This window comes from Furipterus horrens, unplaced genomic scaffold (genome assembly GCF_987537825.1).
Source record: "Furipterus horrens unplaced genomic scaffold, mFurHor1.1.pri manual_scaffold_2, whole genome shotgun sequence".
Taxonomy (NCBI): domain Eukaryota; kingdom Metazoa; phylum Chordata; class Mammalia; order Chiroptera; family Furipteridae; genus Furipterus; species Furipterus horrens.
Genome location: NW_028327172.1, coordinates 168,210,372 through 168,236,825, shown reverse-complemented (window position 1 = coordinate 168,236,825; position 26,454 = coordinate 168,210,372). Strand labels below are relative to the sequence as shown.

The 26,454-nt window shown below is 40.7% G+C and overlaps 2 long non-coding RNA genes across 2 annotated transcripts; both read left to right on the top strand.

The window, feature by feature from the left end:
* Positions 1–5,559: 5,559 nt before the first annotated feature.
* LOC150019912 (uncharacterized) lies at positions 5,560–7,785 on the top strand. Its single transcript, XR_016509096.1, has 3 exons — positions 5,560–5,844; positions 6,375–6,484; positions 7,692–7,785. It is a non-coding gene; the product is annotated as an uncharacterized LOC150019912 (long non-coding RNA).
* Positions 7,786–9,430: 1,645 nt separating this feature from the next.
* Positions 9,431–13,622, top strand: LOC150019911 (uncharacterized). The gene is made up of 3 exons (XR_016509094.1): positions 9,431–9,529; positions 12,156–12,201; positions 13,361–13,622. It is a non-coding gene; the product is annotated as an uncharacterized LOC150019911 (long non-coding RNA).
* The last annotated feature ends 12,832 nt before the right edge of the window (positions 13,623–26,454 follow it).

Genomic DNA, 26,454 nt, shown 5'->3' with positions numbered 1-26,454 from the left:
TGTAAAGCAGTATGGAAAATATCTCAAAAAATCAAAAAGTGGAACTGCCTTTGACCCAGCAATCCCAAAGAATCTCCTATGTTCATAGCAGTGTTATTTACAATAGCCAAGAACTAGAAACAGCCCATGTGTTCATCAGTAGTTGAGTGGGTAAAAGATCTGTAGTACCTTTACACAATGGAATACTAAGCAGCCATTAAGAAGAAGGAGATCTTACCTTTTTGCAAAAGCATGGATGGACCTGGAGGTTATTATGCTAAGTGAAATAAGCCAGTCAGTGAAATACAAATACTGAATGATCTCACATGGAATCTAATGAACAAAATAAAGTCACAAAGTAGAAACAGAAGCATAGCTACAGAGAACAGACTGACAGCTGTCAGAGGGGAATGGGGTTGAGGGGATGGATGAAAGAAGGTGAAGGGATTTAAAATAAAACATACAGTGGTACATAAAACACAGACAAGATAGCAGTGTGGTGATAGTCAGAGGGAAAGGGGGATGGCAGGTCGGTGGAGGTGGGCAAAGGAAGGGAAAATGGGGCCAAAAAGAGACTGCTTGGAGCCGTGGGTGCACAATGCAGTGTGTAGATGATATTTTATTGAATTGTACACTTGAAACCTGTATGGTTTGCGAACCAATGTCACCCCAATACTCAGTTTTTGAAAAAAAGCTTGAAAATAGGTGAAAGCATCACCATCATGGATTTTTTTTTTTTTGCAGGTTTTGCTCTACTTAGTGGTGCTGCTTTCAAGGGGAGTAAGTCAGACACACACACACACACACACAAAATGTGGACTGTCCCCTTCTGAAATTTCAAAATTTTAAAGCTAATTTGTGTGCTGTGGAAAAACATTGTGGTGTAACATAAAGATGAGATGTTCTTACCTTTTCATACAAACAAGCTTGAAGTAAGGTAGAGGAGAAATTGTACGTATTTAATAGTGCCAAAGGACACTGCTTTTTTTTTTTTTTTTTTTTTAATAGTGGGATTTAAAATGATTTCAAACTTTCCTCTATTTCCTCACTGAAGGAGGAATGGAAAACTTAGTCCTAACCATGGACTGCTTCTCTATGGCCCTTGGCTGCTCCCTCTGAGCTCTTTGTTGTGCCCTTTTCATTAGAAATGACCTGGGATTGCAGCTCTTTTCTCAGCCTGCTTGCTCCCTGTTGAACATCTGAGATCCACAGGCCTCTTTACTGTGTCCTGTCTTGGTCTCCTTTAGTCCAAGCTAGCAAGCAGGGTTTCTGCTTCTACAATTCTGTCAGAAGCTTTGAGTTTCCTGTAAATTTTATCAGGTTCATGCCATTAGAAAAACCACTCTTATAAATTGTTTTAAGATAAGAACTTCACCTAGGGCTTCCTGGACCTATTATAAGACAGTGCCTTTAAAATTCTTATATTCTGAAGATCCTTAAAGAAATTGGAGGCACCATCTTAATCTTTCTGAGGCCTTAAGGGTTTTCCAGTCTTGGCTTCATCCTCAGACCATGTTTTCCTGGAAGCACCCTGGATTTTATCTTAGCCTAGAAGCCATTTGTTTATTTTAGCATTACTTGACAGTTGGACATGTGGGAGAAGCTATGAGAAATGGGTATTTGAAACCAGTAAGTCCTGGTTCTTTTATATTTAATAGTCTTTCTTAAGCTTATCTTTCACATCCATTTTACTTTGAGTTCCTTTATAGTAGGAGTCCCCTTTTGTCCAGGTTCCAGGGTCCTTTTGTTCACTTGCCTGGAATCCCTTGCTGTCAGCCTCTTCAGGGGCCATCAGGCCTCCACTAATCGTCTCTGGGAGGCCCTTCTGTTTTCCATTTTCACGTGTCTTCACATTATTTCAGGTTCCACCTGCCTCCTGTTTCAAAGGCACTCATACATTTGTCTGGGTTTTTGTTGTTTTTTTTTTTCTCTTTTTTTAGTGGCAGCACTCTGTTTTAAATATCAGAGTCTGTGCTAGTTATTTATTGCTGCTTAATAAGCCACTTCCAAACCTAGTGGCTCAACACAGCATTGTTTTGTTCACAAATCTGCAGTTGGGCCAGGCTCAGTGAGGCCGGCTCGTTTCTTTTCCACATGCCATCCAGCTGGGATGATGTGAAGCTGGGAACTAGAAGCAGCTAAGGACTTGTTCATTCACATGCTTGTCAGTTGGAGCAGGCTTTCGGCTGGGACGTTAGCTGGAACAATCCCAGCTGGAACACCTATATGAGGACTGACTCTGTGGCCTGGGTGGCTTCATTCCTGACAATGTGGCTGGGCTCTCAGGGTGAGCTTCCCTGGAGAAAGTCAGATAGAAGCTGTATCACCCAGACACAGAAGTCACACAGCAATTCCACCATATTCTATTCACTAGGAATAGTTACTTAACTAAGGCCAGCACCTGTTTCATGGGAGGAGTGCCAAAGAATTTGTAGACATCCTTTAAAAACTCTGCATCACTCACCTTGTCTTATCAAATAAAGGAAAGTAGTATTGGGTTCATTTGTTCTTTCCCATGAGATGGCTCTAATAGCACTTAGTTGTCTTGAACTTCATTCAAAACAGTTTTGTTAGATTGTATTTTGATAGCTGCTATATCAGCATACATTTTTAAAAAGCTGATCAAAATTGAATTTTTGTGTAGCCATTTTAATATTGAACATGAAAGAAAATACACAACATTTTTGGCATATTATGCTTTATTATTTCAAGAAGGGTAAAATTACAACTGAAATGCAAAAAAAAAAAAAAAAAAAAAAAAAAGATTTGTGTAGGGTATGGAGAAGGCGCTATGACTGATCCAATGTGTCAAAAGTGTGAAGTTTCGTGCTGGAGATATCTCGCTGGACTATTAATACTCCGTGGTCAGGTAGACCAGTTGAAATTGATAGCTATCAAACGAGACGTTAACTGAGAACAATGAACGTTATACCCCACGGGGGACAGCCAACATACTCAAAATTTCCAAATCAATAAAGATATTGGTTAAAATGAAAAATACTTGTATGTCTTTTATTTTACTGGAAAAACTAAACGGACTTTTTGGCCAACTCAGTATTTCTCAACTCAGTATGACAGAATTTCCAGGGAGTTTTTGTTGTTTAGTATATTCTCTTTGTGGGAAGTAACAAAGAATTGCAAGACAGCACTACTGAATTAAGCCTTTTGTGGTTGATTTAAAAAATGTATAGCTCATCTCACTAAACATTTATAGTGGAAGCTTTGATTTCTCTTTAACCCTGGGAATCCTTTCTTCTTGGAATGCAATTCAAATTAGCATCAAACATTTGTAGTTCATTTAAAGCTCATGGTATTAGAATCTATATAAGATTCATTAATTAGAAAAATAGACTTCCGGCCAAGATGGAGGCTTAGACTGACATGCTCTGTCTCCCTCTACCACTAAGTAGGAATACAACTACCTCAAAACCAAAAATAACCAGAAATTCTAGAAAATAAAACTACATAGAAGTCCAACGTATGAAGTTATAAACCAGCGGTGCTCGTCTGGGTGGGTAGGAAGGGCGAAACCTGAATCGGGATGGAAAGCTTGGGCGTGCTGTCCGTGGTAGCAGCGGGACTGCGAGAAACACCAGGGGAGCAATCCCGGCTGCAGTTGAGACCCAGCAGCTCGCAATTCCAATGCTGGGGAAGGCAGACCCCTCATTGCCTTGGATGATGAGACCATAGGGAAGGAGGCTCCTGGTCTCTCAGCGGAAAGTAATGGCAGGAATCCATCTTGGACCCCTGACCCCACACAAAGCGCCACAGAGTGGTGAAAAAGGTCGCTGGTCGCCAGGTAGTGACGAGTGCACATGGTGCCGCCCCCTACAGCCCGCCCAGGAAACAAAGGTAAACAGAAAACTGACAAGATGAAATAGACCATGACTGAAATCCCGGTGACGCAGCTCACCAGGCAGCAGATGAGGGACCTAACCGATGAGCAAATAAGAAATCTTTCTGAGGCTCAGTTCAGAGCTATAGTCATAAGGTGGCTTACAGAATTAACAAAAGAATTGGAACAAGACAGGGAAGGAATGAAAGCTAGTCACACTGAAATGAACGAAAACATACAAAACAAGTGGTGAGGAAATGAATACCAGAGATCAAATCAACGAATCGGAACAAAGGGAAGGAACAGAGTCAACCAGTGCAGAAAGAGGAAACAAAAGGGAGGAACACGAGGAGAGGCTCAGAAACCTCTGGGACCGCTATAAGCGAACAAACATTTGAATAATAGGATTGCCAGAGGGTGAAGAAGAAGAACTAGAAATGGAAAAATTATGTGAAAAAATAATGAAGCAGAACTTCCCAAACTTGGGGAAGGAAATACACTTACAGGTCCAGGAAGCACAGAGAGTTGCATAAAAACTGGACCCAGGGAGAGCCACTCTAAGACACATTAAAATCAAATAGTCAAAAATTAAAGAGAAAGAGAAAATCTTAAAAGCAGCAAGAGAGAAGAAAAGAATTATGTACAAAGGGGTCCCAATTAGACTATCAGCTGATTTCTCAAAGGAGACCCTGCAGGCAAGAAGGCTCTGGCAAGAAATATTCAAAGTAATGAAAATCCAAAACCTACAGCTACGAATACTCTATCCAGTGAAACTGTCATTCAGAATAGAAGGGCAGAGAAAATGCTTCCAGGACAAAGTAAAACTGAAGGAGTTCATTAGATCCAAACCACTATTATATGAGATGTTAAAGGGACTGGTTTAGAAGAAGGAGGATCAAAATTATGAACATTAAAATGAAAACTGCTTCACAACAACCAACAACAGAAGCTAGGGAATCGAAACAAAGGCAAACTAAATAGACAATGAATTGAGTGGAAAGAAAACTATAGGTATGGGGAACATACTGGGGGGAGGTCAGCAGGGAGGGGGAAGGAGGAAAGGGAGGGAGATAGTACAGGAATTAAGAAGCATAGGAGGGAATGGAATAGACAGAAAGATGTTGAGAAGAACTGTATGCATAACCAATGGACACGGACTAAAAGAGGGGGACAACTGGAGGTTGGGGGTGTCGCTGGTTGGAGGGGAGCAAAGGGAAAACAAATTGGGACTACTGTAACAGTATAATCAATAAAAGATATTTTAAAAATTAAAATAAAAAAATTATATAAGATTCATTAATTACACTATTATTTTTTAAGTCTTATTTTGGGAGGCATTTATTGAGTTAGGCCTAAATAACTCAATATGCTATCCCTAAAACTCCTTTAAAAATTATGGAGAATTCGTATTGGGGAAGAGGTAATAGACTTTCTACTAAGAGGTGACTCACGGTAATTTTGTGGAGGAAGACATGAAAACAGTCATAGGAAAAAAAGTATAAAATGAAATGCAGACATTCTGTGACAAAGACAATAACATTAAATATATTTTGTTGTGACTTCTGGTCTTTTTAACTTTGTTTTTTATTCTGAGTAATTAAAAATTTCACATTATAAGTCTCTACTACAGTACCAATAACTTTATTGCAACTGAATTTGTTTCAAAATTTGATACTTGTGTTGAGTTAGACTGTTCTCAGTCTACACCTTCATAACCAAACTATATTATTTTATTCATGCAGAATGATCACCTTACAGCAGAACTGGAAACTGCATCTTTAAGATATCTATGTCTGGATGAAAAAAATAAACTTCTTCAACAGGAGTTATTATCTCTGAAAGAAATGCAAAAAGAATATGAAAAACTAAAGGATGAAAAAATGAAGTGGAAACAAGAAATAAACTTCAAAAGACATATGGAAATGCATATGGTAGAAAACAGTGAAATAGCACAGTATAAACAGAAGATTGAAGAAAGACTAAGACAGGATATAGAAGAAAAATTTAAAGAAGTCTATCTATATTTACAGGTTAATTTCTTGATATTTAAAGTAATTCATTTCACTGCAGATTACGTTTTGGAAATAGACATTGTATGTTTCCTTCTTTTAATAGCAATTTGTTTTGTAAATTTAAGGAAGGAAGGTAGAATGTTTCTCCCTTTCAGTATTTCAATTTCTATCATTGTTATTACTAAATTGCTCTTTCAAAATAATTCTTACTAGAGGATAATTTTATTTTAAAGACCAGTTGATATAAAACAAGAATATTAGGAATAAAAAATAAATTGCAATTTTAAAATTATACCATTATTGTTATGCAATTCTTAAAATTTTACATTGATTCTGCTATTCTTTGAATTATCAGAATGCAAGAGTACTAATAAAAGATGTAACTTTATAATTATAATTTAGTTGTGACATTGTTAACAAATATTTTAAACTTCAGCTTTTTTATGTTTAAAGATGCTCTCTGAATCATTGACTCAAAACTAAAGAAAATAAGTATAATTATTCAGATTATACTTATTTTTAAAATATATTCTGCTTATTTGCTTTAGACACAAGCAACATCTCAAGAACATCGGGAGCAGTTAAGAGAGACTCATAATGCTTCAGTAATAAGGCAGTTGGAACTCAGAAATGAAGCTCTAGAATCTGGACTAAAGAAGTAAGTCAAAACATGGAATCAGGGAAAACAAATTTACCTCATTAATTAGTTTCAAAAGCATAATTTTTATCTAACCAGGTTTATGAGATTAGTAGGAAGTGGAAGCTCACTAAGTAGTGTCATTTGGAAAATTATGTTAGTAAATGAACTTATCTTTAAAATGTTTTTCCAGAACAGTTTGCATCTCTTCCCCCATTTTAAATTTTACATGGCTTTTTCCCCCCGTTTTCATATAGTTAACCTGATCTACTAGTCTTTAAGCTAGGTGTTTCTGAAGCTTTATAATTTAGACAGTGATATTATTATAAAATTGCTTGTTGCAATTTCCCTAAATAGAAATGTTAATGAGTTTAACTATTTTTTGAAAGAAAACAACTTAAACCCAAAAGGTTCAATACTGGGCACATTCTGGTGTTTGGCAAATTTATTTTCTTGATTGTGATCTTTGTTATTATCACTAGAGGGCGGCTTGAGACTAACTATCCTTTATAGTTTTTGTACTCTACATAAAGGCATACATGTTAAATAGGGAAAGATTAATATCGGGGTGAAGGGCAGCATCATAGACAAAGTGGCTAAAAATAGTAAGGTGGTCTGTCTGAGGGGGGTGTGAAAGACAGAAAGGGCAGATTCCCCTCCAGTGCCTTGGTAACAACGTTATAATTGCCTCTGGAGCTGTTCTGGTTCATTCTGATCACCAACTAGGCTACCTTGTTCTCCCTTAGAGGTTGTTGCTCTAAATCATGCCTCAGTGCCAAGTGGTTAAAATCTCCAAGGTAATGAGTGATTTGCACAAGGGTGGTGAAAGCAAACGCTTGACAATGTCTATGAAGGATTTTTTTAAGTCTCTAAACTTGTTTACTAAATATGTCCAAGGTAATCCTCAAGAATCTTGTAAGTACAGCCCTTCCAGAAGGCAGCAAGTATTACCTGTTAAGCCTCGTACATCACTGATAGCCATTTCTCTCCCCTCCCTGCTTTGGATTACTCATTCGTCGGGAACCCCCACAGTCCCCCCTCAAGCATATGTACTTCTTTAGAACAATTTAGGACTTAAACTTGTATATAGTAGGTCTACTCCTACACATTTTCAGTGTTAAAATGCTGTTTAATGGGAAATTCCATTTACTACTGCAGCAACTTTAAAAAATGCAAGTCACTTAGGGAAAAATGAAATACTAAGCATTTATTTTTACAATCTTCACAGGACTAACGAGAGGCTAGCTGAAGTCAACACTGAACTTCTCCTGCAGAAAGTGCGTAACAGATTTTTACTCAACACTCCTAATACAAGGCTAGTCCTGGAGATGCCTTGTGTTGGAAATCTTAGTAATAGTTCTGTACTCTATGGAAATTATACTCCAAAAGAAAACTTGATTCCTACTTTAAGGCCGCGGACTTCAAATAATAGCATGGAGACTTACTTGGCCAAGCTTAGTTATAGTATCTTTTTTCCCTTGGGCTTCAGATTTCTGATATAATTTTAGTGTTTAATTTGGTGAAATTCCAAGTTGTTTAATTGACTAATGCACACTGAGTAAAGGCCTTAATTATTTGTGCTAATATAGAAAGGAGACATAAATTCTACAATCGTTTTTAAGTCCCCAGATCTCTCATTTTAAAGAGATGCCTATCATTAACTTTACTCAACAAATGTAGCTAAACTGACACATTTAAAAATTTTTTTAAAGCTACATATAATTTCAATTTTAGAAACTAAATATTACTGCCTAATAACTTATGGTATACTGGGCGATGCTTTGGTTTACTTTGTAATGGGTTTTAGTTTGGTGACGCTTCATAACAAATTAAAAATTTTGCTGCACCCTGATTTTTCCACGCTTAAGAATAAGTGAATGATTGATATCCAAGTACTTAAGCATATTGGGTATTTATTGTTTAAATGAAACTGAGATAAATCCTTTTTATGAATTAAATAATCTTGTAACACTAAATGGATTAATTTCTATTTTTAAGTTAAAATTTTGGTCATCTTATGTGAGAGAATATTCTTAATTGCTATTTTTATTTATACAAGCTTTATTTAACATCTTGGACTGTTTATACTGTGAATTTCTTACCCAGCATTGTTATTCTAACTTTAAAGACAATAATTATAATAACATATCACCTAAGTCTGTGACTTTAGTTGCACTGGTTATTGAAGCATATTTTCTCATCTTTCATGATATTTAATTTGTTGCCTCTCTTACCATTACATGAAGTTTAGCATTGCCCACTTGATTCCATTGTACTGTAGATTACTCCATATCTGTTTTGCTAATTTTTACCTTGACTTTTCACATTTTAGTTAATGTTTGTCCAATACCTCAGAAGTAATTTATAATTTCTTTCAATTGTGTTATTTAATGATATTATAAAATACAGATATCATTGAACGGATATTCATTAGATCTTCTTCTTAGAACTGAAAACTTAAAAATTTATTTCAGACAATTTCATAACAGATGAGATTTCTCTGGTTTACAGTTTTTTTATGTTCAAGTGTTTGTCAGTGTTTGTATTCCTAACACAGTGCATGACATAATAGTTCCTCAATCTGTGTTCTTTAAATCTGTGTTAAATAAATTTTAAGACAACACCAGAAATTAAGTCAGGGCTATAGCTGCTGTGCAGAACAATTTCATACAGCAGGCCTAAGGCTGCTATCCTTAGAAAGTCCTGCTTCAATATCTGGCCTTGGTTGGTGTCTGGAAACCTGAATCTGGGGAGGGTTCCCACCATTCCCTAACTGATAAGAATGTTTCACTATACCCAAACTGTTTGTACAAACAGTGGGGTTCATGCTGAACACTTCCTTTCCTTCTGGGAATCTTGTATTTTGGCACATGCTATGGGGAAGATGCCTGTGTGATTAGTGTGCCATAAAAACCTTGGCACTGAATCTAACAAGACTCTTGCACATTTCACATGTGTTATAGGTCCTTGCTTTTCATCACTTTGAATATTTCTTGCCAATCCCTTCTGGCCTGAAAAGTTTCTGTTGATAAATCAGCTGACAGTATTATGGGAACTCCTTTATAGGTAACTACTTTTCTCTTGCTGGTTTTAAGATTCTCTTTTTGTCTTTAACCTTTGGTGTTGGTCTCTTTGGGTTTATCTTATTTGGGACTCTGTGCTTCTTGGACTGTATGTCCATTTCCTTCACCAAGTTTTGGAAGTCTCTGTCATTTTTCAAATAGGTTTTCAATTTCTTGCTCTGTCTCTTCTCCTTCCAGCAACCCCGTGCTGTGAATGTTTGTATGCTTAAAGTTGTCCCAGAGGCTCCTTATACTATCTTCATTTGTTTGGATTATTTTTTCATTTGCTGTTCTGATTGGGTATCTTTTGCTGATTTGATTCTCAGCTTCATCCACTGTCCTGTTGAGTCAACTCTCTGCAAATTATTCTTCATTTCAGTCTGGTTCTTTTTTATGATTTCCATGTCCTTTTTTATGCTATTGAAGTTCTCACTATGTTCACTGAGCATCCTTATAACCAGTGTTTGAAGTCTGCGTCTAGTAGATTTCTTGTCTCATTTGTTTAGTTGTTTTTCTGGAGTTTTGCTTTGTTCCTTCATTTGGTACATGTTTCTTTGTCTCCTCATTTTGGCAGCCTCCCTATGTTTGTTTCTATGAATTAGGTAGAGCTGCTACATCTCTCAGGCTTGGTAGAGTAGCCTTATGTAGTAGGTGTTCTGCAGGGTCCAGCGACACAACCTCCCTGATCACACAAGCTTGGCACTCCAGGCGTGCCACTTGTGTGGGCTCTATACTCCCTCCTTTTATAGTTGAGCCTTGATTGGTGTTGGCACATCAATGGAAGATATTTACTCTCAGGCCCATTGGCTGCAAGGACTGGCTGCGACCACCAACCACTGTGGAGGATCAGCTGTGCAGCGGCCCACCCCACAGCGCAGGACTTACTTCATTGGGGTCTGGTGCCAGTTGAGTCTGCCCCTTCAGTGTTTCACATGTTGAGTGGTCGGATGGTTGCTTCAGTGTGGTCTGGATATATCCAACGGGAGCGCGGGCTCTGGGGCCTCTTGGAAGGTTCAGGGTCAGCTGCCACCTGTGTTCTGCCAGGGCCAACTGGCATGAGCTACAAATAAATCTGTAAAAAGCCATCTATTTATGCTGGGCTTCAGGGTGCTTAGGTAAGGACAAGATGCCAACCAAGGCCAGCTGCTGCTAGTGCTAGGTTGAGGCCACTTAGTGATAGGTACAGGGCATACTGAGGCCAGCTGCTGCTTGTTTGAGGTATTTTAGGAAAGTCTGAAGCATGAGCCAAGACAGGCCATTCATATTTTTTAAAAAGCCACTATAAACAGCTTAGGTGGGCCCACTGGTTGGGTGGAGTGGGGTCTCAGGGAATAACCAGGACAGGGCAAACGGTGTGAGTCTGTCTGATTGATGGAGACTCAGATATGGTGCCCACCTGTCCTCTCTGTAGTGGGTCAGGGTCTCAGAAAAGAACAATGGCCTCTGCTAGCACTTTTGTCTGGCAGAAAACTGCCCCCCACCCAGCTCTTACCCAGATGCCAGGCAATTCAGTTCCTCCCTGGGTGTCTCTTGTGTCTTAAGCTGCTGCCCAGTACTGGGGCTCAAAGGGAGTGAGTCCAAGGAAGTCTGTGTGTGGGACAGTTAAGAAAAATGCCTGGGACTCAGAAGCCCTCCATCTCACTCAGCCTCAATCCCCACTGACTTTTACAGCCAGAAGTTATGGGGACTTTTCTTCCTGGCACGGGAACACTGGTCTAGGGGCCCTGGTGTGGGGCTAGGACCCACCTCGCTTCTCAGGATATCTGCAGCCAAGATATCCTTCCCGATATTTATCCACCATACATGGGTGTGGGACCAGCCCGTTCTGCATCTCTGCCCCTCCTGCCAGCCTCAATGTGGCTGCTTCTTTAAATCCCTTGTTGTAGGACTTTTATTCAGCTATATTTCAGGTGGTTCTGAATGATGGTTGTTCTGTAGTTTAGTGGCAATTTTGATGTGGTGGTGGAAGGATGTGAGTACTGCATTTACTTATATTGCCATCTTGAGCAGAGTCCCTGATTAAACTTTTACAAAGGGCAGTTTTCCTAACAATTGCAAAATAATGCATTCCTTGTAAAATATGACTTCACCTGTTTAAACTTTGTTGTACCAATGGGATCAAACATCACTTTCCTAAAGTCATGTTTACTCAATAGACCAATATCAACTGTACCTTTTATCAGATTAATCTAAGTAGCATTTACATATTCATAAAAGTTAGTGGGAATTGATTTTACTTATGTGATTGTTTATTTATTTATTTACGCAATCCCCAAGTTAGGGCTAGTCTCTAAAATTATTATTTAGCCCTGGCTCAGCTGGTTGGGTGTCGTCTCTCACAAACTGAAAGTTCACTGGTTGAATTTCCAGTTCAGGCACATGCCTGGGTTGTGGGTTCCATCCCTGGTCAGGGTGCGTGTGAGAGGCACTTGATTGATGTTTCTCTCTCACATTGATGTTTCTCTTCCTCCCTTCCCCTTTGTCTAAAAATAAATAAATGAAACCTTTTAAAAATAGATAGAAATTAAATAAAATTATTTAAAGCTCACATTTCATAAGCTATATGTCATTCTTATAATAATGTCTCTTGTTTAACTTCATTGTTATAAATTATACTTGACTTATTTCAGATGCGGCAGGAGTTCGAAAAAATTCTAACTAGAGAACTAGAAGAAGGTATGTTGCCATACTTTATTAATTAAATTTTGATATTATTGATTTCTGAAATAAATAGCAAATGGCATCCATTTACATGTTTGAGTAACCCATACTGTATTAAGTATTTTCTTATACATAGGGATTGAAAAATGTGAAAGCATAAACATTCACAAGGAAGAATACACTTATTTGCATTCATTTATCACATTTCATAGCTTTTTTAAAATCTCAAAAGTCCATGTATCTCTTTTAGTTTCTGGCTGTCCCCTTCCTTTCCTCTGCCATGCCTATGGGTCTGTCAACCTGCACACTGAACCTCTTGTCAGAAAAGTGGGCTTCATCCACCTCTCATGTTTTTGCTAGAGATATAAGGCCCAATAACCTGACTCATCTAGTAATGCTTAGTCAAGCAGTTACAGTTCATATAGCTGTCGCTGAGGGGCAACATTTAAATCTCCAGTCATCGACTTTGTCATTGGTTTACCCTTGACCCTCAGGAAAAACTCCAGATTCCTTTGCATGGAATAAAAACACAGAAATCCATTTAGTTCTTGCCAAATAATTCAGACTTATTTCAAAATACCACTTACCCTTCTCTGCCCCTTTGCTCTAGCATCTAGCCAAACTAGACTATTTCTAATTCCACAAGTGTTCTCCCTCACCTATAGCCTGGGCATCTGCTTCATTTGTTTCTCTGGCACACTCTTTCCTAATTCTTCAGCTACCCACTTACAGATATATATATATATATCACCTTCATCAAATAGCTGACAATATTGACACAAAACTTGGATGTCCCTTCTGTGTGCTCCAGTAGTGAGCGCCCTTAATATTTGTCATCTTATATATGACTCTGAGTGGAAATTGCACATTCATCTGTCTTTTGAGTTTATAATATATGATTGTTCAGGGGTGGACTGTGTCATCTCCACCTTGTAACTCCAGTGCTTGTCATACTCAGTGCATGGTTGTTGATTAAATGAATGAAGAACAAAAAAACCAGAAGCTCTGATACTTAGCCACAATAGCAATGAATACAGTCGGCAACCATGGACAAATTATATTTCATAGTAATCTTGTGTGTGTATTGTAGTCATATATAAATGTTTTCATTCTTCTTAACACATACTTATTTGTATTTTAGATAAAGAATATAATCCTTTAATTCTTTTTCCAGGTGCTGCGGAATTTAAATCTGAAGCCTGCACAGCTTATCCTATAGGTCAGGCAGATACATATGAAAATCTACTTCTGAAAACATCCCAAGAATATACACAAATGTTAAAGAAAAAATATATGATCTGAAAGATAATTATTTACTGGACTATTTACATAATATTCTAATTATTTTCCATTAAACACATACTATGTGGCTGCAGTCACTCCAGACTCAGCCAGGCCTGCTCAGACCTCCCCAATAAAGGCTTTGAGTTGGTTTACATGTCTCCTACCGTCTTCTTCGCACAAGCCTAACATTTTGGCTGAAACCTAGAATGAGATGTGTTCAGGGACACCCATTTGCCTTGTCCCTGCATCCACACTGGCTGATCTCTACCAGGGTAAGGAGTTTGCTTCTCCCCGCACTTCCAGCCCTCTCTCTGCTCCTGTTGTCACTGCACATCACTCCGAAATCCCAGTGCTGGGTGAGAGGCGCTACCAGGTTCTGGACCCTTGAGGGATAAGAGGACCGAGGTATACCCCTCTCCTTTCTCCTCTTCCTCTGTCACTGCTCTGATGGATCACAGGGCAGTACACCCCCTGAGAGGCCCTCAAGCTGGGAGACAGGCCTTACTCCTCACCCTTCTCACATTCAGGCCAATCCAAGCCCTAGTGGAACACCGTCCCTGGAACACCATCCCTGGAGTGACTACTGAGAAACCTCAAGGACTTAGGCCTTAAATGGCCCTCAAAACAAAAAGACTGATATTTCTCTGTAATACTGCCTGGCCTCAATATAAATTAGACAACAGGTCTGTTTGGCCCGAGAAAGGGACTCTTGGGCCCCGAATATCAACTGATCTCAACAACTACTGTCACCACCTGGGCAAGTAGAGTGAAATTCCCTCCATTCAAAGCTTTTTTTTTTTTTTTAAATAATTTATCTGTTTGTTTGTTTATTTTTTTATTTTTAGAGAGGGGAAAGGAGAAGGAGGGAGAGTAACATCACTGTGTGGTTGCCTCTCACTCGCGCCCCCAACTGGGGACCTGACATGCAACCTAGTTATGTGCCCTGACTGGGAATCAAACCAGCGACACTTGGTTCGGAGGCCGACTCTCAATCCACTGAGCCAGACCCATTCAAGGCTTTTTTGACCTACACAAGCACCCCTTCCTCTGTCAATCCTGTTCCACTTACCAAATCATCCTCCTTCACTCTACCCTCCCAAAAACCCATCCACCTGATCCTATTGATCCCATTACTCCATCTCTGACTCCTAAAACCCCTTCAGATGCCCTAGAAGACTGCCTCCTCTCCTCTTCTCCTCCCTATGCTCCTCCACCTCCTAATGCCCCAGGGGTGGCCAACCCAACCCACCGCTTTCCCCAGACTACATCGTGAGACAATTTCTCAGCCTCATCCTGTCCTCTGTCTTAGACAGCTTGCTGAGCTCCAGGAACCCATTCGGCTTCACATTGCTTTTTCCCTCTCCGACCTCTCTCAAGTAGAACAACGCCTTGGTTCTTACTATACTGACCCAACCCATTTCATTAAGGAATTTAAATATCTCACTGTCTCCTATTACCTGGCAAGATCTCTTTGTCATTCTGTCCACCTGTATAGCTAGTGAGGAAAGAGAGTGGGTGTGGCTGGCAGCCCAGCCTCATACCAATACAGTAGTCCTTCTCTGTATCCCGGTTCACTTATCGCGGCCTCACTGTATCACGGGATTTTTTTTAAAGTATATTTTATTGATTATGTTGTTACAGTAGTTCCAATTTTTTTCTGCCTTTGCTCCCCTCTGCCCAGTACGCCCCTTCCCTCCAGTAATCCCACCTCCCTTAGTTCATGTCCATGGGTCGTGCATATAAGTTCTTTGGCTTCACCTTTTCTATATTATTCTTAACTTCCCCCTGTCTATTTTGTACCAATTCTGCTTCTTAATCCCTGCACCATTTCCCCATTTTCCTCCCTCCCCCTTCCCAGCTTATAACCTTCCAAATGATCCCCATACCTATGATTCTGTTCCTATTCTGGTTTGCTTAGTTGGATTTTGTTTTTCTTTTTTAGATTCAGGTGTTGATAGTTGTGAGTTTGTTGTCATTTTAGTGTTCATAAGTTTTGATCTTTTTCTTTTTCTTTTATGCAAAATTGAATTTAATATAGCTAAAGAGCAAATTGATATATTTGTCACCACCTGTACGATCTTCTTTTTCTTAAGTCCCTTTGACATTTCATATAATAATGGCTTGGTGATGATGAACTCCTTTAGCTTTACCTTGTCTAGGAAGCACTGCATCTGCCCTTCCATTCCAAATGATAGCTTTGCTGGATAGAGTAATCCTGGTTGCAGGTTGCCTTTCATCACATTGAATACTGCTTGCCAATCCCTTCCTGCTTGCAAAATGTCCTCTGAGAAATCAGCTGATAGTCCTATAGGCACCCCCCTGTAAGCAACTCTCTGCCTCTCTCTTGTTGCCCCTAGGACTGTCTTTATCTTTCACCTTTGGCATCTCAGTCATGATGCGTCCTGGTGTGGTCCCCTCTGGGTCCAACTCGCTTAGGACCCTCTGTGCTTCCCGGACCTGTATGTCCATCTCCTTCGCAAAATTTGCGAAGTTTTCCTCATTTTTTTCAATTCTTGCTTCCTCATTCTGCACTGGTTGACTGTGTTTTTCTTCCTTATGTTCCGAATCATGGATTTGAACCCCAGTTTCCTTCCCTTCACCATTGGTTTTGTGTGGATTTTCCTTTGTTTCACTTAGCATAGCCTTCACTTCTTCTCTTATGCATTTGCCATACTCAAGCATAGCTGTCAAGCCTGGGAGCATCTTTTATCACCAGTGTTTTGAATTCTGCATTTGTTAGGTTGTCTATCTCCTCATCTGTTAGGTTTGCTATCTCCTCATCGCTTAGTTCTCCCACTGGAACCTTGATCCGTTCCCCCTTTTGGGCCATACTTCTCTGTCTCTTCGTTCTGACAGGCTCCTGTGTTTGTTTGCCTTCGTGTCCCAGATAGAGCTGTCGCTCCTGTTACGTTGTAAGGGATGGAGCCTTAGGGATTCGTCAGTACACGGTGACCTGTTTCACCACGTTGTGGCGCTGTATGTGGGGGAGGGGTCTGAGAGGGAACAATGCTGCCTGCCCAGCACTCGCCCCTCTTCTAGGCACCTCTCTCACCTTTGCACCGGACCAGCGCCCCTCCAGCTATTGCCCTGGCCATCGTTCCCAGGGTGGGCGGGTCTGCGGACCATCTAGGACCATGGGGGCCCTTTAAACAAGTGGACTCTGCTGAGAGACCAGCAGTCTTTGCCTCCACCCCAACCCCCACTGGTCTGCACAATCAGAAGCAATGAGGCTCGATTTTCCCCAGTGCTAGGACCATGAGCTGCGAGGTCCAGTGAGGAGCTGGGAACGCTCCCCAGGTGTCTCTCCTGACCTTTCAAAACGTGTGACTGGGCTCTCTACCGGCCTGCCGCCACCGCCGCTGCTGCCACCACCATACCACATCCTCTCCACCCTGTCTCCAGCCCTACCACCTGTCCGGATGAGCATCTCCTCTTCATATCTTTGTTTGCTAGACTTCCATGCAGTTTGACACCCTGGAACTTCCGGTTGTTTCTCGTTTTGAGGTAGCTGTATTCCCTCCTAGTTGTGGTTGTCTCTAGTTTTAAGGTAGTTGTATTCCTTCCTAGTTGTGGAGGGAGACTCAGCGTCGCAGGATTTTTAAAAATATTATATTTAATTATCGCAGATTTTTCGCTATATCATGGGATTTTGTGGTACTGTATACATAGGTTAAAGTTATGTAGGTTTAAGACTGTAGAATATGTTTAAGAACATAAGTAGTGTTTATAAAAGTGTGGAAAAGGTTAATAAGGGAGTGGGAAAGGTTAATAAGGGACTGGGAATGGTTTATAAGTGTGGGGGAAGGGTTTATAAAGCCTTAAAATATATATAAATACTAAAATAAATGTAAGGTTCCTACTTAGTGGATTTTCACCTGTTGCCGGGGGCATCTGGAATGTAATACCCACAATAAGCGAGGGAATATTGTACTCTAAACTGACAGGCCCACAGTCATATGATAGTGTGCCTCCTGGCCAGATTGAGGGAAGCCCTCCAGCGTTTCACTTACCTAAATCCTGATTCCCCAAGAACATTTTCTCCATATGCATTTTATTTCACAGTCAGCTCCCAACATACACCACAAGCTCCAAAAATTAGAGGCTAGCCCTCAAACCAGTCAGACCAAATGTGTTAATCTGGCTTTAAAAGTCTAACCATCAAGATGAGGAGCATGCCCAATTGTGAACTCAGGCTTTCCAATTACTGGCTTCTGTTCTGAAACAGTCCGGCAGACCTAACCCATCAAAAGGAAAAAGTCTGACCCCTCCAGGGCGCTGCTTCAAATGCGGCAAGCCTGGACTCTGGGCTAAACAGTGCCCAAATCCATGAGCCCCCCCCCCCCCACCAGGGCTGTGCCTGCTGTGCACACTAGAGGAGGCGCAGGGATATTGGTTACCCGCCTGGGACGGACTCCTGGCTCTGACCTCCCAGAGCTCCTGGGACTAGCAGTGGAGGACCGAAGCTGCCCAGGGGCTGCATGAGCCCCATGCCTGTATTCAGGATGGAACATTGGGTAGCTCTATCAGTAACAGGGAAGCCAATATCTTTTCTTATTGATACACTGGGCCACTTACCAGTTCCTCAATCTTGATTGTTTGGGTTGATATAAGAATAGAGAGATGTTAATAGTCTTATTTTCAGGGTGGTACAGTTAATGGAAAACAACTGGTGGTCAGCTTGCACAAACAGCATAGTAGGCATGCCAAAACCGCAAAATGTTGGTTAGAGGGTCTCTGAGGAAACTGAAGAACAAAAAAGGAACAGGATACATGAGAGAAGGTGTGACAGGAGCTGGGGATTTCTGCAACGTGCTGTAAATGCCTTGGAGAACAAAGAGAGGAGGGGATAGCCAATCATTTTTAAACACGATCAGAAAGATTGTACCTCCCACAGTACTCAGCCAATGAGAAACTGGGGGAAGAGACCCCCGCACTAGGGAATAAAAATCCTGCTGTGCCTCCACTGGGTGTGCCAGCATACCAGACAGACACCCGGTCTTGTAAGGCCTCCATTAAAGCCTCACTTTCGCTGTACTCTTTGTCTCCACGTCCATTTGTTGAGTTTTGGATGGGATGGAGGTGTTTCTCACAGTTGACTGCATAGTCTCGCAACCGTCCACTATTCCTGTCCTTCCGTGCTCCTTAGAAGAATATGTTTTTGCTGAGGTATTCTAGTCAAGCTTAAGGCCCAGATACTCCTTCCCTCTGCTCACCAATCACCTGCCACTTCCCACTCTCCTCCCTCCATTATTTAACAGAAATGCTGCCATGTCTCGGATTCCACTCTGTCTCTAGCCTTTTGGAACATAGTGAGTACAGTCTCTCACCTTTGGGGTAAAGGAGATGCTGCACTTTGGGGGTGGAGCATTCAAACGTGCTAGACCTGTCTTTGGAGGTAGAAACAATGAAATCTGAAATGAGTGCTCGGGTTCCCCCCAAGCTCTGAAGACAAAAGAGGCGCTTCCTTCATCCAGTCCAAGTTCTCTAGCATCCCTACATGAGTAGGGGCCTGGCAGAGGTGTCTAGCGTCAATCCCTAGGAGGTACGGGGGCCTCATAGGGAACTCCCAACACTGTAATACAACTGTGGCTCATCCGGGAACCCTCAAAATAAGGAGTGGTCTTCTGAGCCCCCTTGGCTGTTTTAGACAGGAGGAACTGAGACGTAAAAGAGTAAAAGAGTCGGGAAATGACCAAAGGTATAGCAGCCTTTGGAAGCCCTTCTCACAAAACAGCACATTTGACCCATCAAAGGGGTTCCTTAGCCTTTTCTGCCTCTAAACCTGGCCAGGAGAAAAGTCAGTTTAAATCATTGGTCTATTGTAAGCTTACTGCATTTCTTTATAGCCCAGATGACTTCTAGCAACTCAATTTGCATCCAAATACTCCTTGCAGGAGCTGCAAGGAGGGGCAATGTTAGTTTGCCAAGTGAATGTCTTCTTCTCAAGAAATTGCTGCACCCCGTGGGCACAGGTCAAGCATTTAAAAGCCACCAGGGTGCTCACTGCAAAGAAGGACATCCATGAGAGGATAACCTGGGACATGGACCAGGGCCGAATGCGAGGTTTCCTGCCAGCCACAGGCAGAAGCCCACGCAGTGAGAGGCACTCTGTAAAAGCAATCTCACTGTCCCATCTTTGTGGTGCATTCCCCACTTAGGTTTAGTTCTCAAGAGGAGAAGCAAGATTTTAGCCTGTAGTTGGAAAGTCCTGGCTTTTCCAGGTCCTGTTCTCCTAACTAGGCCTTTTTGCTCAAATTCCCTCACTCAGTCTTTTTTTCCCCCTTTCTCTGGCTGCTCCATTTACCTCTTTACCGCCCCCCCATAACTATCTGCTTTAAAAAGTAATTGTGTTTGTTTTCCAGCCAAGTGGCCGTCTAATCCCCTAAGGCCATGCTTTTGATCACTATCCCCCTAGTAGGAGGGGACGCTATTCCTTACCTGCCTGACCCAAGTCTTGCATTTAACTTCAGTTTCAAATTAGGCTTGGTCCCACTGCACCCACTTTAGGAACAAGAGTACAGAAAGGGAAAAATCTCACACCTCCCTCAATATACAGAAGAAAAAATCTGGTACTCTTAAACTGAAGTGATCAAAGTCATCCAAGCCTGATCTCTCCCCTTCTTCTCCAGCCCCTGCTGCTGTCAAGGTTATGACATTACAAAACATCTCACTTCTGAGCACTGTGTATATCTGCCAACATAATAAAGTTTTTTTCTGTATTCGTTTCCTGATTAACTTTCAAAGAAAATTCATCTCCCTTATTTTAGAATGTTGCGTCTTGCACAGAAGACTATGTATATTGCAGAAGATTGCTTACATTGCAGAGGGTTCGTGTAAGTCATAGATGGTCAGTGTAAATGGAAGAAAGATTGTGAGGGAGCAGGAAAAGAAAGGAATTGAAAAAGAGAAGGGAAGGAAGAAAGAAAGAAGGACTTAAGGAAGTGACAGAAAGCAGGGAAAGAAAGAATATGGAGGTAAATCTTTGAAACACTGTAACTTCTAGACCTAGAAGCTACTAAGTCCTAGAAACAACAGGATAATTAACTCGCTATTCAAGCTTATTACTGGTTGAAGAAAGAGCAGGGTGCTGGCCTCTCCAACGCAGAGGAAAAAAAGTGATACTTCTAAACTCAGGCTGGTTTTCAGCGGATGCCTGAGGCCTGAGCGTGTAATCTCAGCCACTTTGCTCCAGCCCCTGCCCTAAGTAGAGCAGGGCGGGAGTAGGGGGCCCATTCTAGGGCAGGACAGCCTACTTCCACGCCCACCTCCCCCCACTGGTATTTTTAGAGAGAGAGCCTTGCCTCTCCTCCTTAACTACTGAAGCAGGTGGAACATGCACTTTGTTAAATTGATGTGCTGTTTTATGTCAACACTAGTGGGCAGGTTGTAAAAGATTTAAAAGTTTTAAAAAAACATTGACATCATAAAACATGCAGAAATAAATGCTGCCAGTGACTCCTCCTGGCTTGAGATCTTCTCCTATTTTTCCTCTCCCCTCTGAGCCTTGCTAATACCCTTAATAACCCCAATAATACTAACCTGTCTCCTACACCTTCTAATAAGTTTTCTCCTCAGGACAGTGCAAGCTGCCACAAACCAAGCTGTTGGTGACGTCCTCCTACTCCATACCCTTCCGTATCAACCAATACCTCAAGAAGAAATATAAAGGCAGCTCTACATCCTAACATCAGCCCAAAGAAGTTTCAGAAAACAGACCTTCGACCCAACTCCCCAGAAGCAGTAAAACGAAGGCAGGAATCTTAGGCATAAGACCTGGATTCCGGGAATTCACATCTAATTGCAGCAAGCCCCCCAATAAATCTGGCCCTAGTAACTGCCTATGCCCTGCAGTTATCCTATTTAACCAAGATATCTTTTTCTGCTGACAAGATTTTAGCGGTTTCCCTGTTCTCAGAGCCTACTTCCCTATCACTAGCTCCATTGGGACTTTTGAGAGTCCCGCCAACTCTCCCACCCCTTAGAAACCCTGCTCTGTTTCTGCTCGGGCCTGCAGTCACTCCAGACTCAGCCCACCTGCTTGGACCTCCCCAATAAAGGCTTTGAACTGGTTAAAATAAATAACTAAATAAAGGAATGAATAAACACATAATATGTGAAATTTATTAAAAATCTATTTTTGGATCTTACGTGTATGATGAAAAGTTCTATGGTATTTTAAACTATGTTTCTTGACATCTAAGTTTTAAGCAGATTTTATAAATGAAAGCCAGCACTATTGAGTTTTACATACTCAAACTGACCAAATACCAGCTATTTAAACAACACCCAAACAACCAAGTGGTCATTCATACTGTAGTGGTGTTAAATTCTTTATCAGACATGGCTATGGAGGGGGGGGGGCAAAAAACTGAATTTATTTACTAAAGATTATGTATTTATTCTTACATGCTTAAAACTCAGTCACCTCCAAAGTACTCTCCATTTCATACAATACACATATCAAGATGTTTTCTCCACTGCTCAAAACAGTTTTTAAACTCACCAATTTTGATGCCTTTTATTGCTTCTGCCATTTTTTGTTTCACCTCTTCCATATCTGCAAAACATTTCTTTCTGAGGATTTTTTTTCATCCTGGGAAACAAAAAAAAATGTTGCTGGTGAGATCAGGTGACTAGGGAGGGTGAGGCATGGGGGTCATGCCATTTTTTTGTCAGAAACTGCCGAACATTCAGTGTGGTGTGGGCAGGTGTGCTCATAAATCACGCATCATGAAATGGGCAAACACGATGAAAGAGTCTTCAAAAACATTCACTGAAACTGAACGCAGCCTCTCACAACAATGCCAGCTGGTGCACTGGTTCTAGGGTTCCTAGAACACTAACCCAGTGGGGGAAGCCTATACTACCAGAGGCCTGCCCTCCAGAAGATATTTCCAGGTTTTTGCCCCACATATGTATTTGTACTGCGGTGTATTTGTGTGTGTGTGAGGGTAAGGGGGTGCAGGTAGGGAGTTTCTCATGAGCTGACAATGTTATCTACATTGCTGGTCACCACTATTCCTTTTCAGCCTGTTCTGAGCTTGTTTTCATGCTCATTGTTCTACTGAAAATGCTTCACCAATGTCCTTTGTATTGCCAAACCCAATGACTATGTCTCTGATCTCAAATTTCTCTAATTTATTCTCGGTGCTTCTGACTTAGTTGACCACTGTCCTCTTTTCAGACTCTTCTCTCCAGTTCTGTGATCATTTACTCTCATTCTACTTTTTCTCCTACGTTACTAACCTCTCCTTTTAAGTCTCCTTTGCTAAGTTCTCCTTCTCTACCCAATCATTAAAATTTGATCCTCCTCAAAACATGGTCCTGAGCCTTCTTCTCTTCAGTGTCTTCTATCTCTAAATATTTTCATCCACTTTAATATCTTCACATACAATTCATATGCCATGTCTCCTAAATTAATGTTGATAGCTCAAATCTGTCCCCCTAGCTCCAAACTGACATATCCAACTGCACAACATAACATCTCCACTTGGCTATCCCACGGTTCTCTCTAAATCCTTATGTCCAGACAGACCTGATGCTTGTCACCTCAAAGTTCTGCTTCCATCTCCAATCCCATCCCTCATTCTCTCCCTACATGAACAATGACAACACATTCAAGCGGGAACCAAAATTAAAAATGGAGAAATTATTTTTGACTCGCCCCTTTTGCCAATCTCTTGCCTCCACTTAAACCCTTCAGCAGATTCTACTTCCAAATATATTTCAGTTCCACCTACTTCTCTCCATGTTTGCTGTCCTGGGGCCCGCCATAAAGTAGGGTAAGGGTGGGGGGAGGAGAGCATCATGGACAGTCCAAACTTCTACAACGCCAAGTTTGTGACCCTAGAAGGAGATAGATGCTCTCTCCCTGCATTAACAGGTAAAATCCCAGAGAAGAAGAGGCCAAGTTTGGGTCATGTGGAGGAGAAAGGGCAGCTTCCCAAAGGTATGGTGGTGCTGTTACCAGAAAAGCAAAAGGGAGCCAGACAGAGAGGAACACTCTGTGAAGAGCGGAGGCTGGTGACAGACTCTCACCTCCTTACTTGTCCTTTGCTGTCCTGCGTACATCTCCCAGGCAAACCAGATGCTTGAGGCAATTGGCTCTTAAATAAATTGTTATTATAATGCCCCCAAGCTTTGAGGATTTCCCAGAGCAGGTAACGCATAGAACTTGGAAGTAAAAGAGAGCCTTCTAAGGCTCTGAAAGCATGTGTCTACATTTTGTTGCATTAATGGGTATGGTAATAAGCAGAAGGTATCTACTTCTGTGGGGTTTTATTTTATTTTTTCAGTCTTTCAGGATGATTTCAGCTCTGGGTTCCAGGTTGGCAGGGTTCCAGGACATGTATATATTCATGTAAATATAACTCCTTAAATTTATAATGTAGCTACAATTATACGCCTGAGAAAATTTATACTTGAAGAACTAAACAGTAAGACCTATATAAAAAGAGGTCAAGGTGGTTTTCTTCCACCCCCATGCCTTATCTCCAAACACAGTAATTCAAATTAGTCAAATAAAACTCCCAGGGCTTCTTTTAATGTTTTTAGAATTAGGGAATTCAACTGGAATTTTGATTTTCCAAAACAAAAACAAACAAGAAAAAACTCACAGGGTCAGAGACAGTAGTTCTAATCATTCCTATTCTTCTTCTGAACAACCAGCAGAGGGCGAAACAGAACAAATAAAATAAGTGGAACCTGAATTTGTCCAAGTTCACACAAAACCTGAGTGACGACAATGAGTCCTAACTCAAGAACTTAGAAAGGGGTAAATATGGTTTTGAACACTCATTTGATTTATCCATGATGTTTCCAAGTTATTTCTATAAAATTTTAGTTTATGATAGAAGTTACATTTTTTTCATCCAGGACCCACTCATATCACAACCTGCTAGAGACCAATTTTAGAAAGGTAGGTACTCAGAAAATGTACTGGAGAAGGCAGAGAATACCAAGTATTTCTTAGTCTAATAACAGGACTTTTCATGCTTGTAGCAACTAGAATATAACCTCCCCTGAACACTTAATTTATAAGAAAGGGAATCAAGAGAAGTAAAACTTGTTCTCATATACCCTATGTTCAAAATGAAGGCACATAGAAGCACTATTGTAAGAAAAGGTAAAAAATTTATGAATCTTATGTTAGATAAGGGTGAGAACATTCTATTAAAATTTTAAAATATGTAATGTATGTGTGGTCTCTGCCCAGTTCAGTTGCCTTTTGGGAAAGCACTCTTTATACTATAAGTCAATGTGTCAAAGATCAATTATATTCACCTATTAAATTATAAAATACAGTTGGGAAAAAGTGTGGAGAAATGAACAGTCATGTACACTATTGGCTGGACTATAAGTTGCTATGACTTCTGGAGACCAGTTAGGCCAATCATAACTCCCTGTGAATGTTCTACATGATCCCTCATTCTCACTTCTTCTTTCCTGTAAGAACATTAGCAGAAGTGTCTGAAAATATCTGTATGAGAATGCTAATCATATTTAAATTTAAATGAATCAGTTTGTTGAGTAATATGCGTTTAAAAAGTATAATCACATATAAACTATCTGTTAATATGTATATTATGTTACATGGTTAGAAGTGGTTTCTTCTGGGAATAGAGAATGGTGGAGGAAAGGGAAGGATAAGCACTTCACATTTTACTGAATGAAGGAAGCACAAATTCCTTTATAAAGATGTTTAAGACCAAATTGAACACTTATATAGAGTTCCACCCAGGGACACCTAAGTCAGAGCTCCCCCTAGGGAGCTAAAAAAATCACTCAGAATGACAGGTCTAGAAGAACAAAGGATAGAAAAGCTAGTTTTCCATGGAACTGCTGTTGATTACCTAAAATTGTTGACTTAGTGGCTCTTTAGATCTCAATTTGAGTCAGCAATATAGAGTTAATTATTGACCTAATAATCCCTAGAATCAATTTTATATCTGAATGCTGATTCTCAACCAGATCATTGGGGGCATATCAATACGTAATTGCTGAAAAATGCAAATGATATTATCCCAATCTGGTTGATTAAACTATGCCACCCATGTAGCTTGATTTCTAAATGACATTGGATTCTTTGACACATATGCATTTTAAAGAAATATTCTACACCTGTTTTTCTTTTTCCCCATTAATGAGGCCATTGTGTCATTAATGTGGCTATTGTGATGATGACAATTGCCCTTTTCAAAAATTCTATTTGCTGCAGCAGGAAAGATGGTGGCTTTAGTAAGCTGACCCATCATGGCCCATACTTGGCCCATGATAGGGGTCATTTTTTAGAGTTGGTTGGCTCTGGCAAGGTCAAGATCTGGTCTGCCCTTTTGCTAGGCAGCCTTCTCAATAGCACTCTTCTCTGCTGATGTGGTATACTTTTATTTTATAAATCCTCACCTAGGGATATGTTTCTTGATTTGAGAGGGAGAGAGAGAGAGAAATCAATGTAAGAGAAACAGCGATTAGTTGCCTTCCAAACATGACTCAACTGGGGATTGAACCCTCAACCTTTGGGTGTGTGGGACAGTGCTCCAACCAGCTGAGCCACCTATTCGGGGCTTATGTGTTATGCTTTGCAGTAAAATTGTTTCTCTTTAGCATTCTATATATTCACCTCTTACTTTCTAGCCTTATCCCGGTTTTCCACCCAGCATGTTCCTCCAATCTCATTTAATTTTGTCTTAGTCTCTCCCCATATCTAATCTGACAAGAACCCATGAACTGAGGGAAAGAGAGCCAACATTAAGGGGTATATACCAGGTACTGCGTGAGTTGCTTTTCTGACATCTGTCACTTGATTCTGCTAACACTACAAGAGAGGACCTATGACCCTCACTATCCCAGTGAAAGAATAAGTTCATTTAGGCTTCTAGTAGGAAACAGATGACATATTCAAATTGGGTAATTTAAGGAAAGTTCAATAAAATCTGACTACTTACAAAGATGCAAGAAGGCTGTAAGAAAAACCACAAGGCATCT